The sequence below is a fragment of the Triplophysa dalaica genome, chromosome 4 (assembly GCF_015846415.1).
Source record: "Triplophysa dalaica isolate WHDGS20190420 chromosome 4, ASM1584641v1, whole genome shotgun sequence".
Lineage (NCBI taxonomy): Eukaryota > Metazoa > Chordata > Actinopteri > Cypriniformes > Nemacheilidae > Triplophysa > Triplophysa dalaica.
In genome coordinates, this window is record NC_079545.1 from 17643499 (window position 1) to 17663131 (window position 19633).

Below are 19633 nucleotides of genomic sequence, written 5' to 3' on the forward strand. Positions count from 1 at the left end.
GCTCTCTGATTAGCGGAAGAGCATCTATATGAAAATTGTGCCTTAATGTTCCTCCTCCGCTTGCGATGACATGAGTGAGAATGATAGGGAATAGTTACAGCCAAGAAGTGGAAGACAAACCTTGTTTGAGTAGTTTTCCTCAGTTAACAGGCCCATTGATCTCTATTTGCTCAGTGTTTTAGCACAGAGTACGTCCTGGTGCAGCCGACGGCCCCACTTTTACACTATATCCAGTTCGGTGTGTCTAATTAAGGCCTGATTGCCTCAGAAAAGATAACCATGGGTTACAGATAACTATATAAAGTTTAAAATAGTACTGAATTCAAAAGAATAGCAGCCTACAATAAATATAGCGATAACTATACAAAGAAACAATAACATTGGGATAACTTCCCATTTAAAATATACATTAAAATCTAATGTCAATAAAATACAATTAATAAAATGCACTTAAAGGGGTTTTCAATTAACCAATTAACAATGTTTAGGGGTAAGAATAATAATCTATATTTTTATATAACTTGAGCCAATGAAAAATAAAATAACTTTCTATTTTATTTTCATTGGCTCAAGTTATAAAATACAGATGTGAATCCTTACCCAAAAATGTTTTAATTAGTTGAATGGAAACCTTTTTTCAGTGTGTTAATCTCAATCAAAGATGCCCCCAAAAATACTATAAAGTTAAAAAAATAATTTAAAATTAGGATCATAGTAAAGTCTACACTGAGGAATGATATACTGTAATTGGCGTCCCTTTCAGAGCAATGGATGATGAACAATAAAACATTGAAAATGAAACCGGAAGTGCTTTCGGACCAGTGTTTACATCCTGTTCAGTGCTCTACACTGTAAAACTATTATGATTTTTGTAAAATTAACATTGTAAAAAAAACTAAAGGATTTAATTAATTTTGCAAACTGTTTTTTTGGTGTGAACAGGTCTTTATTCTGCAGTACAGTGTAACTACTGAAACGCAGTGTTTGGATCAGCCTGCAAAATACTTCATTCGTTGCCAGCTTTTATTTGTTTCATCAGTTGCTCTCAGACTTAATTTGTGATTGTGTATCAATTAATACCAGTTGACAAGTTAAATGATTTGCTGGGGCAGCATATACCTCAATTATCTTATTACATTTACATTTAGCAGACGCTTTTATCCAAAGCGACTTACAGTGCACTTATTACAGGGACAATCCCCCTGGAGAAACATGGAGTAAAGTGTCTTGCTCAAGGACACACTGGTGGTGGCTGCTGGGATCGAACCAGCAACCTTTGATTTACCAGTTCAGTGGTTTAACCCACTAGACCACCATCTCCATCTTATGCAGAATACTAAAGAGAGTAGTGAGTGGAAGTAGGCTACATGTGGAGTAACAGACCACAGCAGTTAGAGTCATTACTGGTGGATATTGGGCAATAATCTGACATTGTTTGTGCATTATGAGCTGGAGTAGATGCCAGAGCCCAGCATATTACATAACAGCAAATCCGACTCACATAAATTCAATGAGTGACATGAATGACATATTACATTTGTCACATACAGTACACACACACACACACACACGCACACACGCACACACACAGAGAGAGAGAGACACAAATCAAAAAAGAGAATTTAACTACTACACATTTAAATAAAACAATCCCACGGGAAGAAAAAAGAAAGACAGAGAGAAAATAATTGTAGTATAAATGGGTGCAGTATCTTCTTCATTAGCTCCAGCATCATTTGGGTTCCACTATCTATCTTCCCACAAAACAGCAGCAGGAACAAGAGGGAAACACATTGATTTGTTTTGGGATTGGCACTATGGCACTGCTAACAGAAACGGACCGCTGACCAGACTACTGTTAGCCCATGCTGCATTCAGAGATCAACACAAACTGGGTTACAGAGAGTGAAACTGCCCCCTATGGGTAAAATAGCTGAAGTTACTGCAGGAAACAATAAACGTTTCTAAGCTTGTGTTGCAAAGTAAAGAAATAAATCCAGTGATGTGTTTTCTATTACCATCTAATCCTGCCTTCAAATAAATATATAAATAAAAATCGGCTGCGGTCTATTGTTGCCATCGAAAGCATTGTCATCTCTTGCAGGGTTAAATTTAGATGCACATGTTTTTCCACAATTCCAATTCAGCTATATACAGATTAATGAGGCCATCTCTTAATGAAAAGTATCATGATCGATGTGCTTCCATTCAAGCACATACACAATCTATGTACGTTCATCCCAAATCTACCAGCAGCAACTCTCTTAACTTATAGCCCTTTGTGAGATCCATATTCCTTTGACATCCAGCAATAACAAGAGGGAGAAAAATAAGATAGTGTGAGAAAGAAATAGAAATGCTTCCTGTTATAGATTTACAGAGCTTAACAGCCAGGAACACGGTGCGCTTATGAAAACGTGTATAGAAATGTAATTTAGCAATAAGAACAAATGAAGAGCTCGTTTTGGGGATGCAGTGGTTCTTTGAGGATGATGTAGGCCGGCTAACATTTTTCATCTAATATTAAGCCAATGACACCCAGGTTACTATGAAAGATAAGGTTGATAAAAATAGCAGGGTAAGGTATCTTAAAAGGTGTCTTTAAAGGAACTGTTCGCCCAAAAACTAAAATTTAGTCTTCCTTTAATCAAATTCCAAATCGGTATAAAATTCTTTGATCTGATGAACATTTGGAAGAATGCTTGTAACTAAACAGTTCTTGATCATCATTTACAACCATAGTGGGAAAAATGAAGAATTATAAATGTCTCTGTTCTGTTGAACACAAAAGAAGATCTAATGCATTCTTCAAAATATCCTTTTCTCTGTTCATCAGAAATGTATACAGAGTGACAAGTGAACTGTTTCTTCAAAATGGTCTACAAATTCATTGTAAGCCTATCAATTGTTTTGCTTTCGAAATGTGTCGATAAACAAAAGGCAGGTGTGATCACACAATGCAAGTGTGAGAAGGTCTTGCAGTGCTGATAACTTCATGTTTGAAAGTGTAGATCTAGAGAGAATTCCTAATCACTATGACAATGGGATGTGAAGTGAGCTGCGTTATTCAGCCGCGTGTACGAAGAGCTAATAATGAAAATGAGTGGCCAGAGCTGTCAGCTGCGCGTCTCTCTTTGGAGAGAGGAAGAGAAAGAAAGAGAGGGCGAAAACTAGAGCACAAATTGGCAGAAGCCCAGAGTCATTTGCATATGGTAGAGCTCTGTAAATTTCTCTCGTGGTATGAGGGCAAAGTAAAATCTATATTAGATTTGAGACTGCACACATAGATTATAGATTAAACACACCAACAGAGAAAGGTGATAATCCACATAGCTGGTTATATATAAATAAATATTTATATAACTGAGAAACCACAATATATGGATAGTTGAAAAATAAACCCCACATGTGTCCTATGGTGTGACAAAGCCCCCCAAAAAACTAACAATGCAGATGAATCTCTCTTATGCTATTTTATATTATAAATACAATATATTCTTAGTTTATTTTCTAAATTTTTTACCGTCACATGAACGGTTTATTTGTCAACTACCCATATGTACACTTAATAAGGGGGGTTTTATATGCACATAGTTTGGAGCATCATCAAAGCTTTGCTACAAAATTCCCATACACCATTTGCTCTAAACCTCTAATTCTGGGACTGCATGACTCAAAATTTTATAACATTTATGATTTTGTTCCCATGAACATGAAAATCCAAAAGGTACTTTGGTTTATAGTTTACTAACAAAAACACTTCTATTGAGTTTGGATTTAAGCCCTCAACTTCCTTGCATGCTACAAAAAAACAACGGGACCCATAATTTAGAGTCTATTATATAAAAGCGTTTATAAGTGCCATTTTTAGATTATGTCTTATCTTGTCTACTGGTCAAGGAGTCCCACTCGTGCTCCGTTAAAAACAAAAAATGAATAAATAAATGCCCTGTTATCAAGATGCTACCCAGTGAGTTAAATATGCAAATGATGTACATAAAATACATACGCAAACCACCACAGACCATCACGCAGAGGGTTGAATATCCACATCAACAACTATGCTCCATTAAAACAAGTTCAGTTCTGATTGGTGGGATAACAAATGCCTGGCTTAGGTCAACTCGCAGCATGTAATGAAGAGAGCTGACACCACAGGCATGCGGAAGGCCATGAAAGACAGAGTCTTAATGACATTTATACTCGGACCACTGCAGAGAGCATGGCCATAGACCCATGGGAACCACATGACCTCGAATCAGCCCTTATCGCACTGGTATGCCCACCACACTCGCACCATTCACCCCGTCAGGAGCCACTTGGCAGCTCAGACATGGAGAATTACAAGAGTATGAGGCCAATGGCTAGTGTGTGCGTTTAAGAAACATCCTTCCAAAATGAACCTTCTGTCATTGTTTACTAAACCCAATATTATTTTCCCCTCCATCAGTCAATTGGACAAACTTTTATAGTGCTTCTTCAGAGATTGGCATGTAAACACAAGTGCGAAAGCCAAAACAGAGCAACAAGGGACTGTGAAAGCGAGTTTGTGTGAGTTTGTGTGCACGCTGGAGTTGTTGGTTGTGCATTTGTGTCAGAGAATTCCACTTCGGCATGTATATCAGATCTGTTACATGCCAGCCCTGGTTGGTCGGGCTAGAAGATGTTAGGAGGGCTTTAAAAATAAACATGTCTGAAGTGCCTTCAAGGAAAAGAGACACCAGCACGCTTCTCACAACAAGAGTCACCTCCGCTGCTGCCCATACCGCAAGATCTCCAACCCTGACTGCAGCAAGGGATCTGGTCGATAGCTAAGAACACATATCGGTTCGCTTACAAGTGTTTTGCCAATGAAATCACTTAGCTCCTTAAAAAGCTTTCCTTCATTTCAAACCACTTGAACCACTTTGAAGGGCAGAAACATAACTGACCTCAGAACAGACTGTGGGGCTCCAGAAGGTAGGTAGGTTCATACGCACAATACATAAATGTTTTTAAAAGCAGCAGACGACAAAATAAAATGCAAAAACACTGATGCTAACTCACTCATTATGATGAAACTGTATGTTATCAAAGTAACTGTATGTTATTATATAAAAATATAAAACATTTCTCATGATTTACTCACTCTCTACCATACCAGATGCATAACTTCCTTTCTTCAGTTGAGCAGAATGAAAATGTGTATATTAAAAGTGCATTATAGAATCTTTTATGATGCTTAACATGCGAAGCTCCATAAAAGGCAGAATATATCGTTTAAGATTATGCAAATGACTCCATTGGGTTAATGAATCTCTTCTGAAGCAAAATTATATGTTTGTGAAAGAAAGCTATTCATATTTTGAATTTTATTTAGCAAACCCTACATTTTGTACAATACAATAAATACAATAAACCCTACAATAAAACGTAAACACCCCTCCATTTACTTGCTTCTATTTCCAAAGTCACAATGAGACTTCACAATTGAAACTGATAGTGGACAAAATTCAATGTGATGGGTCAAGATGCAAAACTACTGATTTTAGACCACATTTAAAAATAAATAAATAAAACGTGGGACTGCACTTGTCTATTTGGTCTAAAAGGCATAGAACAGGTGCTGAGGACGGATGGGAAGATACACAGTGGCTGGCACAGAGATTAAGTGATGGATGGTCCTGTGGAAGCATGCACTGCTTGGAGGGAAGTCAAATGAAGCCTCTCATTCTCTGTCTCATTCTCTCACAATTTAAACGGTTTTACATTCAGTTCGAATTTGATTGCTCCCCCCCGCCCTGCCTCCTCTGGACCGTGTTCATATCATTTTTTGGATCCAAACCATGGGTCGTCTGCATCATCAGCCTGCAGTCGTTTACCCTGTCGCTTGTAACGACGATGCAGGAGAAGGCGGCAAAATGCATAACTTGCTCGCGTAACTTTTATATATGTTTTTGAACAGTAAGTTTCAATTTCCAAAGCTTCAGCACAAGCACACATTTTTACCAAAGAATACATCATTAATAGCGGTTCCCTTGCACGATTTGGTATGATTGCATTCATATCAGCAGTGAAGTGTACTGGAGTTCACATGAACCGCACCCCAGACCTCAGTTTTTAAGTGGACTTGGGTACAGTTCGCAGGTGCACACCCGGGGTTGGGAAGACAACTAGGGCGTTATTCGAACCAGCATCAAAAGTGCTAATGTGAAACTGCCCTTAGTTTCTACTTTCAATTTTGAAGACTTTGCATGTTATTTGAGTACTATTACCGAAATTGAACTTTCTAAAGAAAACAAAACCATTTTACTTTTTAAGGTGCAAATTTCAAAGTTTATACCGGTGATGATAAAGAAAACCAGGTCCTAGTTCTCTCTTTCTAGCCGTGACAAATCAAAGACATTGAATGTGAACTTGACTAACTGCAGTCGGTGACCTCTACTATAAACTATTATATTAGAGCATTAAAAACTTAAAAGGCTGCTTCCCAATTAAAAGGTAACAATTGCAGAAAAAACATTGAGGAAATTGGAAATTCTAGTTTAACATCCAGTGTGTCCTAGATTCTTGCACAGCCAGGACCTTGATTGCTTTACACAGTCTGGGCATCAAAGTCACTTTGTTCAGTTTCGTTCCGTTCAAAAGAATCAACATCAAAAGACAGTGGACATTTTCTCATCAGAAGCTTTCATAAACGAAGAAAAAAGTTGACATTTAAATAGTTAAGTAGAATTAAATATATAAACTTCAGTGAAATTTCAATATCACTTCAACAATTGAACATCATAAAAATGGAATAGTAACATGAGGTCAGCTTGCCTTGAAAATCTTTCCCTTAAAATGGCATCCAGCATTATTTTTGAATTTATTTTAATTTTTACAAAGCAGTCATTAATGATAGTATTATCACATTGCATGTCATTTGTTTTCCCCATCATTGATGACAAACATTCAGCTTCTGCTATTTGGTGCTGTAGCCAGTGCTTTCAGAACAACGGGGGAAGGAAACAACATGCATACGACTTTTGTCATTACAGCGACACCCAGCCGTCTGAACAATTTCAGGTGAATTTTCTCAAATCAAAATTCTGAACAAATAGTACCAGATCTTTCAACCATGGGTTAGATAAACAGATTTACAAAATTAATATGTTTTCTATTAAAAATATTAAATATGACATACATTCTAAACTCTGTGTCTACACCAGACGCACAGAGCGTCTTGATGGACAGACGCTCTGTAACGCTCTGGATGGACAAATTGTCCATCCAGTGTGGACAATTTTTTATCATAATAGGTTTCTATGTTTCCAATGGCGAATTAGCGATGCACCGATATGTAAATTTTGGCCGATAGCAATACCTGCTAATTCTTTAACATTGGTACTGGTAACCGATTTATTGGATGATATACAGTATACAGAAATATTCACCTCGGAAAACAAGTTAACCGTTAGTTCTCTTTTTTTCCCCCTGAAAATCATGTACCAAGCCTACTTTACACTAGTTAACAATTCTTAAACCTATATTTGATAAACAAATTGTAGATGTTCTTCCAGAAAAAAAAAATTGCCACATGTCTAACAGGTCTCAAGACACAAAGTATTCAGACATCAATCTGATTCTAACAATATGCTTTTGTTCCTATAATTTACAAATTCATAAATACTGTATCTACATTAGCAATGTTTTGAAAATAGCAGTAAGTGAATGATCATGACAGAAAGACAGTGCTGTATGTTAACTGCGAGCAGCGTACAGATGAACTAGTTTAACGAGAGGAAATTATTCAAGATTTATCGGCTTTAACATATCAGCATACATTTTATTATCAGCAGATACTGATGACATAAAAAATTAACATTTATCAGCCGATACCGATATGATAATTTGTCTTGCATCCCTAGTTTCTAATGTCTTTTGTCGTGTCACGTCCGGAGTAGACACGGTGTAAGTATTATGGATGTTAATAATGGGAAGACAACTGTACCAACAAACTTCACCCCGGTCCACATGCTTGCGGTCACATGGAAACACTAAAGCTCCATGAACAAGTGTGTGGGATGAAAATATCTCCACCGCAGTGCCAAGTGCCTAGTCCAAATGAAGTCCGGCAAGCAGCTCCTCCACCTGTCTGCTTGGTCAAGGCCGGTGTTCCAGTCTGCCTGCCAACTCTCCTCCTAACATACAGCTTCAAAGGAATGCTTCTGTGTTTTTCTACACTTTGAAGCATTGTCTCAAATGATACTTAGGAAAACGCTTCAAAATGCATTACATTCAGCAGATTTGGACCATAAAATATGGATAAAAGATGAAACGGCTACAAAAGCAGCGATATTTAAGAGGATCAGGTGAACACAAAATCCAGCTATGACTGATGATAATGCCTTTTAAAACACGCTGTTATTTCATGGAAAACGTTTCAAAAACATTGTACTGGCCAATAGATAATGGGATTCATTCACAGGGAACTAAAAACTTTCCGCACAATGCTGTGCATCATTCGCAAATGAATAATATTCCCCAATGGCCGGTTACAAAGTCAAATCCATCACCATCAGATCTCCTGTCGTACTAAACTCTTGCCATATTTCCTGCTTTGTTCCATGATAAATCAAAAATAAATGCCATCCAAGACCCGTCAAGTTTTACAAGACCAGTTCAAGCTGACGACAATTAGACCATCGGTCTGTGTTTTGCAGCTTTATTTCATGATTAACACACTCGCTGTGAACGGCTAGCAGCTTGCGACTGGGCATTTAACAATAGTCCAGTGCCATATGTAAAGCCAATTCCAATGCAAGTATTAATTTGTGTCATTTAGTTTGATAACCCATAAACCCATGGCCTATTATAGCTGAGCGGGAGGCGTCGAGTTGGAAACCACTACCCGTGGTCCACAAAAGGCTGTAACAGCATGCATGACATTGACATACAGTCGGACTACTGCTGAAATAAAATAGAGTCATGAGTCTCTAAGGCAAGCAGTTAAGATAACAGAGTAGAAGCGAGTTTTAAAAGACCGAGAGCAAAGTGATAATGATAAAATATGATGAATTTTACTATTTTATGTAAAAGGATACAAACTTGAGCAAAGGCTATAAAGTCACAATGGGGAAAATATGGTATGAGATGCAGTGAACACTAGCATCTCTAACACCACCAACTTACATTTATTAATGCCAGGCAAGTGTCAGTAAGATCAGGAACTGATGTTGGATGATGGGCTTATGCCGATTCATCCTCAAAACTCAGTAAACAATTTTGTAACACATTCCAATAAGGTTGTATTAACATTAGTAAATGCATTTGCCAACATGAGCAAACAATGAAGATGTAGTTTTTTAGCATTTTTCAATCTTTGTAAGTGCCAGCAAAATTTGTTCATGTAGTTTATTGTGCATTAACTAATATTGACAGTTAAAACTTATCATTTAAAAAGTATTAATAAGTTCCGAGATCAACAATAACATACGTTCTGTATACTGCCATTGTCGTGCTGCAACAGAGAGCAAACATTTTATGCACATTATTAACAAATAACAATATTTTTCTGCTTTCCTGTAGCTCAGTGGTTACAGGATGGGACTAGCGATGCCAAGATCATGGGGCCAAGAGAGTGCACATACTCAAAAACAAATGTAAAGCTACTGCAATGTAAGTCGCTTTGGATAAAGGTCAAATGCATACATGTAAACGTAATAAAATGTTGTGTATATAGTGGTAAGTGGCGGTTTCAGACACTGTATTCCAACTCATGATGCTCATGATGCACCTTAATCCCCTTTCCCTTCCAGAATATGTTAACAAATATGTGTATCAATATAAAACGTAACTCTAATTAAAAAAAAAAATCACAAAATTACTAAAAAATCTTGCACATAAAAGGTTGTGTTAAAGGACCCAGTCTTTGGCTGTTTTAGAGACTTTGATTATGTTTTTTGGGTGTTTAACAATGGATGTCTCTCTCACGTACCTTCTCTGGATCGGTTCCACCTATGTGGAATGATCTGCCCGCTGCTATAAGATCTGCAGATTCTGTAGCCATCGTCTGAAAACACATCTCATCCGTGAACGTCTGACTGATCTGACTGACTGATTCTATTTCTTCTCTACTCTTTCTAAAAAACTAACTAAGCGCTGTATACTGTGTTAGGTTATATGAGACCAGTCTTCTTTTTTTGATTGCACTTATGCTTTTGTTGTTCTTATGCTGTCCCAATTGCTTCCATTGCTTACCCCACCTGTAAGTCGCTTTGGATAAAAGCGTCTGCTAAATGACTAAAGGTAAATGTAAATGTATTTTCATGTTTCTAATAAAAAAAAAAGCTTTATATTTCACATATTTCAAATATATTGTCCATCGCTGTCACTATTCGAACAAAACAACTGGATTTCTTCCGGTCAATATAAAGTCCATCCTTCCGAAACACTCTGATTGATAAAGCTGACCAGGTCTTTCGTGATTGGATTCCGCTTCTCATGCTGTTGTGATTGCTCGATGCCCCACTCATGTGTTTTCATAAACTTTGGCTTTTAGCAATCAACAGTAACAATGGCGTCAACTTCCCTTTATCAGTTAAAAACATGCAATTCGATCGATGTGTAACGGAGGTCTATTAGAGCATGAGAAAACGTCAATTTTTGTTAGAGATTGCAAATTTTTTCCTACCATGGTGAGGGGAATGACACTGGACCAAATGGGATCAGACCGGTTATATTAATTAACACTAACAACAGAAGCGTTAGTTTTGCTTCGTTGTATTAGACCAGAGTTGGATAATAAAACTAAAGGTTGAAAAAATGGGATCGAGGGGAACGTGCTCTTTAAAATAAAGTAGGAACTGGTGTAGTGGTTTTCACTGTCCCTCGGTCCACTTAATAATTTCCTGTTAACTATCAAAAATGAAAAAAATTAAACAAGACCTACATTTGATTATATGGTCAACAACAGCACAGTACTATCTACACATGCTCACCCTGCCGAGTTCACAGAAAAGAGACAAGAAATCCTAATCCTCAGGCAGTTCTTGTACCATCTTTTGTATGTTGTGCGTCTATCCTGACCTCAGAATATCGGCTATTTATTAAAATCACGAGCACTATACCTCCCTGTTAAATTAAAAGTGCCATTTCCAATCATGTTCGGAAGTGGAAGCAATTTGTCAGGTGTTCGCTTCAAAATAAGAAAAGCACTGCGGGCAGAACGAATTATGAAATTTTATGAGCAAGCTTCATTTGCTAGATCCGAGTTAACATGGTTAGTGCCGACCTTCATGTTATGGTAATATTTTGAAAACATCCGGATCAAAAAAATAAAAATAACATGTTTATCAACAGACAGTCAAGAAGAGAGTATGGTCTTGGCAATATAGAAAATCAATTATGATTGATTTACAATTATTTGCAACGATCCCTGGCAAGCACTGAATGCAGAAAAGATTGGGCACAGTGTTGGAGAATTGTGTATTAAGGTAATGAATTGATTTAGAGTTGATCCACATAACGCTTAATCAATGCTAAAGTATGTGTATGCATAAGCAAGCAGTACAGATGGCTTTCAAAGATCCACAGATGAAGCGCTGCCACGATAAGCATTACATGTGAAAAGTGTGTCATCTTGTTGTTTGTGTCCCAATAATCAATTATTTGATTTGATCTAATTGAGTTTTAACCCTGGACTCTGTTAAACATCTATAAACACAGAAGAGCTACAGTCACCCTCTGACAAAGGGTCTCTTATCGGGCAATGTTGATTACTTAAAAGAATCTTGGTTATCTTGTTCAGAAAACAACAACTTGTAGATGTAAATACTGTGGTGATATTTTTTGAGCAATGTTGGTGTGGCATTATTGACCAATGTCAGATAGGATGAGTGTTATAGAAACATGTCTGATTTTGTTTTCAACTGTGCGAAGGTAGTGGTATAACTTAAAAAACTATAGCACTGAAGTGAAACTGAAGTATATATTTAGTTCTCCTTATTCTGCTCTGCAGGCCTTATTTGACATTTTTTTAAGCACACCCATTGAATATTCTTGCCTACAAAGTGCCTGTTAAATGTTTGGTGAATTCTTGGTTTATGGATATTGCTTGTCACACACCCTTTACAGTTCTTTCAGGACCATAAAATCCATTTCACTGTGGCCGGATAACAACACACACTCACCTTGTTCCCTACTTAAGGAACAGACAGACCTCGAACAGAATATAAATAAATTAAATCTAACTGTATGCTTGCATTCATAGCGTGTGAAACTGAAAACTAGTTGCTATTAAACTCTCTAATGGAGAACTTTAGCTAGAGGGAAATGAGGGAGCGAGATAAATGAAAAGTGCTGTTTTAAAAGAGCAACGTCTTCTCATCTTTTCCCAGGGCAGTTGTGGGCAAGACCAAAAGAAGAACAAAGGGTCAATTTTTCTGTAATCACCTTTTTTTCTCCAGATTGAGAAACCTCTGAGGCTCGTGCGAAATCTGTGCAAAAACCAGAGGTAAAAGAGGCACAGATCATATTAGGAAATAACCCCAGATTCTGAGGTAATTGGGTGCCCTTTAAATTCCCTTATCTAAAAAGAGAGGGAGATGGAGAGAGAGAAAGATTGGTAACAGTACTGCTCTGGCGCTTGGATATATTGGTGACTGAATATAGGGGAAGTAGTAAAAATTGAAATTTCAAAGTATTGCGATATTTTACAATACTACACTGACAATATCATGCCAACTTACATTTATTTCCGTTTCATAAAGACTTTGCAGTGAATGGGCTAACGAAAGTGCAAACACAAAATTACATTTCCTTTCACATTGGTGTGCGCACGTAGCTCATGAGAAAACCAGAGTGTGAGGTAAAAGAAAATGTCCTTGCTGTCTAATATGAGAAAGCAGACTATCATCCAGATATAGTTGAATACAATAGAATGCCGCAGGGTTGACATGTTTAGGTATGCAAAACCTGGAAGCGAGTTAGCATTTTAGCACATTTTTATTAAATACCTGAAATAAGGTCTTTGGTGAACAATAGCTCTAGTCTAGATATTTTCAAGTTTTATTCTACAACATTAAATGCACCAGCTTTTACCTGTCTTAAAAAGGGTGCTAATACAAGTTGCTAAATGGGACTACAGACATTACAGACTACAGACAGGATGTTAAAGTCCAGGTAAAGAGAATTCTGAGATTTTCTACACACATTATAGATATAGTTATAAATTATTTGCTGAAACAAATTACAATGACTCAAAAGAATGTAGTACCGAATTGTGGAGTTCAACCGTTAAAACAGTTTTCATCTATTCTTTGTTCAGGATTTTTTGGGCGGGGCTAAAACAGGGGATCGATGACGCAATGGATTGTCCGAGCATGCATTGGCTCTCCCCTATCACTAGACCACCTAGCATCAGGTGTCTGCTCAAACACAAGTTTAGGGTTGTAAGATTTTCGCACACGCTTTCAGGCTCCCACTCTGCCCAACTTCACAAATCTCACACAAAATGACAAGCAAATGGTAACGCAGACGCAACGGAAGGAGGATCACTGTGCGTTATCGTGAAGTGCTTCAGTGAATGATGTTTACGCACAAGCAGATAATCCACCCAGCTGGTTCGCTATTTGCAATCCCAGCATCTACCTTATCAGCGCTAGAGAGAACTACTACAAATAGACAAAGCGGTCTGTCTTCACAATTGACTTATTTTTTGAAGCTGCTAGCATCTCTTTAAATTATAATCCTTTGGAATTTTTTGTTTTAAAAAAAGTCCAGCGGCTTTTTCTGCAGCTCAGAGCGTCTTTTGGGGTCGAAAAAAGTTAAACTTTTTGAAAAAAAAAACGTCCTGTCAATCACCTTTTCACAGCTAACCAATGACGGAGACCAGTCATTTCAAAACAGCGGAACGTGATTGCCCAAGAGGGCTCAAGCTTGGAAAAATAAAATGTCGGCCGAAACCCCCTTTGGAGCATAGCTTTGTACACACTTAAGTTTCATTTTCACTTTGGCAGACTTGGCAATGAAGCCTGTCTCTTTAAGCTGCCTCCGTGCAAAAATGGTATCTTTGAACATTGCCGGCTGCTATTTGTAACCACAACGCGCTCAGTGTTCGGGGTAATACCGGGCCCGTAGCCTTCCTACTCAGAGTTCGGAAGAAACTGCCGGGCCTACCGGGCTGGGGACTCCGGTTGAGCGATTAGAGTGGGCATGGCTTCACCGCCCCAGCGTTTTATTGCCTCGTGTTAGCTTTTTATTTCTGCCTATTGTAAAATTACATGTTTAATGTAGTCAAAATTATCTTGATAGAGAAAATGTGTATCATAAACCTTTCAAAGAGCAAATTTTTTGCAATCTTCCAAAAGTCTATTGGGAAATGCACAGTCTTTTGGTCATGGGAATCAGTGTGGTGCCAACTTAATAAAAATATGTCTCTCCTGTAGCACTACTTACCAGCTCACCTCACACATCGGTCATATCTCAAATAAGTCTACATTTCAGTTAATAACATATTTTCTTTCTCTTCATGCACTGTGCACCCTCTTCCCAGAACAACACAAAAAGAGAAACAGGTAGTTTTACATCAATATGCAATTACCATAAGTATCAGGCAGAGGTGAGCTAAGTGACCCATAATAAACATTTATGTATCGTTATATTAACCATAGTGAGGACTAACAATACTCAGTGTGTACTGGCATTCATCATTCTGTGGGGGACATAATGTAAGATTGTAAATGTACATGTAAGGTGGTAATACCGGCAGATTTTGACCTTGTGGGGACATTTTTTAGGTTAACAGGTTTAAGGTTTAGCTTATGAATCATAAGGAATTATATACAAAAATATAGAGAGGCTTGTGTGATTATTAGGTTTATTTGTTGGGTTAGGGGATAGAATATATCATAAGCATGATATAAAATCAATGGACGTCTACTGAATGTCCCCATAAAACATGGAAACCTATGTGAGTGTGAGATGGAGTTGCGGTGCAAGATACACAGAGAGAGCTCTAACAGGTATAGCAAAAGAAACCGTACCGGGTCAGGTGTTTAGTCACCTTCCAGCGCTAACGAAGAACCACAGAGACTGCAAATAGGGCACAGTACAGGAGCGTTCCAGCTGTGCTCTCTGTCTGGCGGAGCTAAGAAAAACAATAAAAAAACATACCTTCTCAGTCCATTCCATATGAATTCAAACAAATAAGCCACCTCATAGTTACGAATTCATGTGAGATCAGGCAGGTCATATATGCCACAGCAAAAAAGATTCCCACAAACTTATTCACCATGTACATGGCACAGCCACATAAACTCTTCGTCCACTTTTTTTTTTTTCTTCCATCTATTCCATATACAATACTCAATGGCTTACAATCTACCCTTAGTCAAAGACTGATACCGAGCTCAAAAACACAGCCACTGACTTTTGTGGATGTCAGTGTGTTGGTTGAGAACTAAGATTGAAATATTCAGCCTTTGAGATAGCAGCTATATATCAGACAAAGAAATGCATCGAATCTATTCAAAGGAGGATGAGAAGGTCACACCTTCAGGGTTTCATCCCCTCAAAACGTCAGCCCACCGCAAACCCAATGAATAGACACCTATTAGCATATGCATACTGTATTACTTCAGTGAGCGTGGTGGAATGGATACCAAATAATGCATGAAGTTCCCCTGTCTCTGTGATGGAACACATCACTGAATTATATAAAACAGCAAATTTAAGCAGTCAAATTTATTTCGAATGGAAAATGAGACTGGGGAATTGTTCAGCCCGAAACGTTCTTATGTACAGCACATTAACTTACATGGTTATATACCACATGCAAAGTGCACATAGCACACATATGCCCCTGTAAATACATTAATTCATTTTTTTCTAAAGGATCACCTATTACTAAATTGAATTTCCATTTCACACTTTGGTGCCATTGAAGAGAGAAATATGCAGGGCAATTAAAGGCTGGGTGACGTTCCGTAATGAAAAGTGCAGGATGGACCATCAAGATTTTATATTTGACTTGAGATAACTGAGGAGGATGCAGTCATTCTTTATGGACTTTTCAAGAGCTTAGTTTTGGCCACCAGCACTGGACTAAAATTGCATGTTGAAAACTCATCATCATTCTGGAAGTGGCTTATCGAAATCATAAAGACCCATAAATGCAACGATCGGAAGACCACTTAGGCTTTAGCAAATATAGATCACAATTATCCTTATTGCAAGCATCATGTCAGTATATCATTATGCACCTGACCTGGGGATATGAACCGAGGACCTTGGCATTTAGTTCAAATCTCTATAACTTTATTTCAGCTAAGAAACAGGAAATGATGTATACAAACATATGAAGAGATCATATCGAATGTCATTATAAAGAAGGGAAAAGACAGGACATCTTTTAAAATTACTCAAATTGTGACCGGCTGAAGAACAGAAAGCCATGTACACCTAGGATGCCATGAAGGTAAGTAAATGATCTTTTAAAATACACTTTTGCATCTCTTTGTAATATATTGAAGATTTTCAACTGCATGGTACCATCAGTTTTAGTACGACTCTGCTCGGCACAGCTCATTTCACTTTGGCTCATTTTGCTTTTCCTGTACTTAAGTAAACTTTTTGCTTATCTGTACTGTGATCGGCATAACTGCTAAAGGGTAAATAAATATCACATACACCTTTAGCTACATGACAGAGAAAATAGAAAATGTAAAGTTTTCATTCGAAATTTCATGAGATTGCATAGTCACAGTTAAGAAAGAATGCATGCGTCTTAACCTCTGACCTGCTGCTATATCAATAAAAACTGTTTGTAAAATGAATGATGTTTTTAGTAACTATAGTTGAAGTATATCTGCTGAAATAAAAACAATAGAACCCTGCCCAGATTACAACAGAAAATGTAATGATTTAATGGTTATAATGGGAATTGTATTGTAGATACTTGTTGGTGGGATGGTAAAATCATATTGGAATAAAACCCAAAACACACTACAAAAAGGAATTTAATAGAAAAAAACTAATTGTACTTCACAAATTCATTGGTTTTACTGAAAACACCATCCCTGCTAAACAAGTGTCCTTACCATTTTCTCTATATAGTAGCAATAATCCAATTAAGATAATTTTAGTAAAACCACAGCAACTGAAAAATGAAGCAAAATATATCATAGTTTTTATTATAGTAGCTATAGTTTATGTTTTTAGTTAAACTATGGTAATACAAATGGTTATTAATCCAACAAACACATGGCTTCTAAACATTACTTTATACCTTTCTACTTATCGGTAAATTTCTGCTGAAACTGGTTAAGGGAATATACCAAAAACTGCTCATAAATACATATAGGCCGAGGAGCTACTGAGGATATTTAGGCTAAATGATCTATTTAGGATCATATATAAACATTTAAAGCTCTTAAAGGAGTATCTCATTTCAAAATTTGCCCCCATTGACTTTCCATAGTAGGAATAAAAATTACTATGGAAAGTCAATGGGGGCAAAATTGGAAGTGAAAATTTGAACTACTCCTACTCCTTTAAGCTTTAATATCACTGATACTGTCAGGTCCTCAGTATATTCAGAAGACGTCTTCAGAGGAATAAGGTATAAAGTAAAAAAATAGCACCACTGAAATAAAGGAAATTTACTCTTAACTCTTTCCCCGCCAGCCTTTTTAAACAAGTTTCCAGCCAGCGCCAGCGTTTTTTGACATTTTCACTAAATTTTGATTGCTCACAGTACCATTCCATTCCATTTTCTACCGCTTATCCGAACTACCTCGGGTCACGGGGAGCCTGCGCCTACCTCAGGAGTCATCGGGCATCAAGGCAGGATACACCCTGGATGGAGTGCCAACCCATCGCAGGGCACACACACTCACTCATTCACTCATGCTCACAGTACATTTCCTGTAATTAATTTATGGACAAACAATATATCAAATGAAAGAACAGAGTCTCAGCTTTCAAACCAATTAAACTGTATTCTTCTATCTTCATTTGTCCCTTTTTTATCACCCCTTAGATGTGGATAGGTTTTTTCAAAAATGCATCACTTTGATTAAACAGCTGAGATAATTAAAATTGTTTGGTCAAAGATTACACTCAGAACAATCATTAAAAACAGATAAAACATATACGTTCAAGGTTCAGAGCTTCTGTACTGTTTCCAAAGGTGTGATATAGTGCCACCTGCTGTATAACAGTACAAACACAGATTGTCGTAATAACTCGTCTTTGGCGGGGAATGTTTTTTTTTAAATGACGAGATAACTCGTCAATGGCGGGAAAGAGTTAATACTCGACTACTTGCTTTAATGGTCACGAAGCACATAACGAAATGCCAATATTACTTATTAAAATGAATATTCATGTGTTGCAAATCCATCGACGCTGGTTATGATTCTCTGTCCAATCAGTGATCTGTATGTAAACACGTCACATTTTGGTATCGGTAGAGTACGCTTGGAACTTCAACCGAGGTGGTACTAAAAACGTTTCTGAAAGTGAAAATGCAGTGAAAAAGCGTCATTAGTTTGTGCAGGTTTCATTTCCTTGCAAATAAAAACAATATTTTGATATGGAATAGGTAAAAAATAATATATCAAAAAAAGAAAATAATCAAAAAGCATGAATACCTATAAATGGCAAATTCAGAAAAACAAAAATTAATTAAATTGCAGTGGGTCTTTTATTTTATATAGAGAGAAAGAAAAGACAGAAAATCAAGAATAGAGCTCATAGAAATGAGACATGATGCCAACCAAACTAAAACTCTTGTCACACCACAACCCTGAGTTTATAATGCTGGAATCTATCCACTAAACCACCAGACCACATTTCCATTCCTAAACTGCAACATTAATGGAGAAATTATTTGTGTTGCCATATCCACAGTCCAGTGGTTTTACATTGGTCTACTTTAAAATGGCTAAGGCGAGAAGAAAATGGAGAGGGTAAATGAGAGAGATTTCACTAACAGGTTCATGGTTCCCTCCCGTCATAAAGGCTAATTCACAGAATGTCCACAGACTCTCTTTTACTTTGAAGCATGAAATTCAAGGCCATCCACGCTATAAATTGCGGCCTCTAATGAGAGCAGAAAGAGGCTCCCCAGACACCAGCCATTTCACATGGTGCTCTAATACTAAGACTGAGAAGAGGCAATGCTGGTCTGCTGCCCATCGAAAATTATTTGAGGAGAGATTAAATGGCAGTGCATATCTCTTTGTGCTCGTAGAACTTCAAGGCAAAACATGGAAATGATTAAAATCTCTCCATCAACCAGCTTCTCTGAGGAACCCACCAAGGAGAGCTGCTAATTTCGGTTAAGACTTTGAATATTGTAAAGGAGTCGTGTAGACTCATCATTTCTCAGTGAACGGTTCCTTTAAGAAAAAAATAGTACTGTATGTTTGATTGACAGCTTTCAAGGGCATCACGGGCAGACTGAAAACAACAACAGCCAATGTGCACTGAAGAACAGATGCTGCACGATACCTTCTTTTTCAGTGAAATATAAAACAGCGCAGGCATCTATCTTAATTCATCTAAATGCAGAATCCCAAATATGCCACTAAACGTTGTGGATCAAAGAACAGTAAAGAGAGGAAGTACAAGAGAAAGCCCCTTTTAATCTTGCAGCTTCTCCTTCTCT

The 19633-nt window shown here is 37.4% G+C and overlaps 1 protein-coding gene across 15 annotated transcripts in view; it reads right to left on the reverse strand.

Moving 5' to 3' along the window:
* Window positions 1-19633, reverse strand: part of arvcfb (ARVCF delta catenin family member b) — a 198536-nt gene that overhangs the window by 162521 nt on the left and 16382 nt on the right. For 2 of the 15 annotated variants that reach the window (XM_056745030.1, XM_056745044.1), the window contains exon 2: window positions 15006-15109. The exons of the other annotated variants lie outside the window; for them this stretch is intronic. The gene's annotated coding sequence lies outside the window, so the exon portion shown is untranslated. The remainder of the gene's footprint in view (window positions 1-15005; window positions 15110-19633) is intronic. 15 annotated transcript variants of the gene reach the window in all.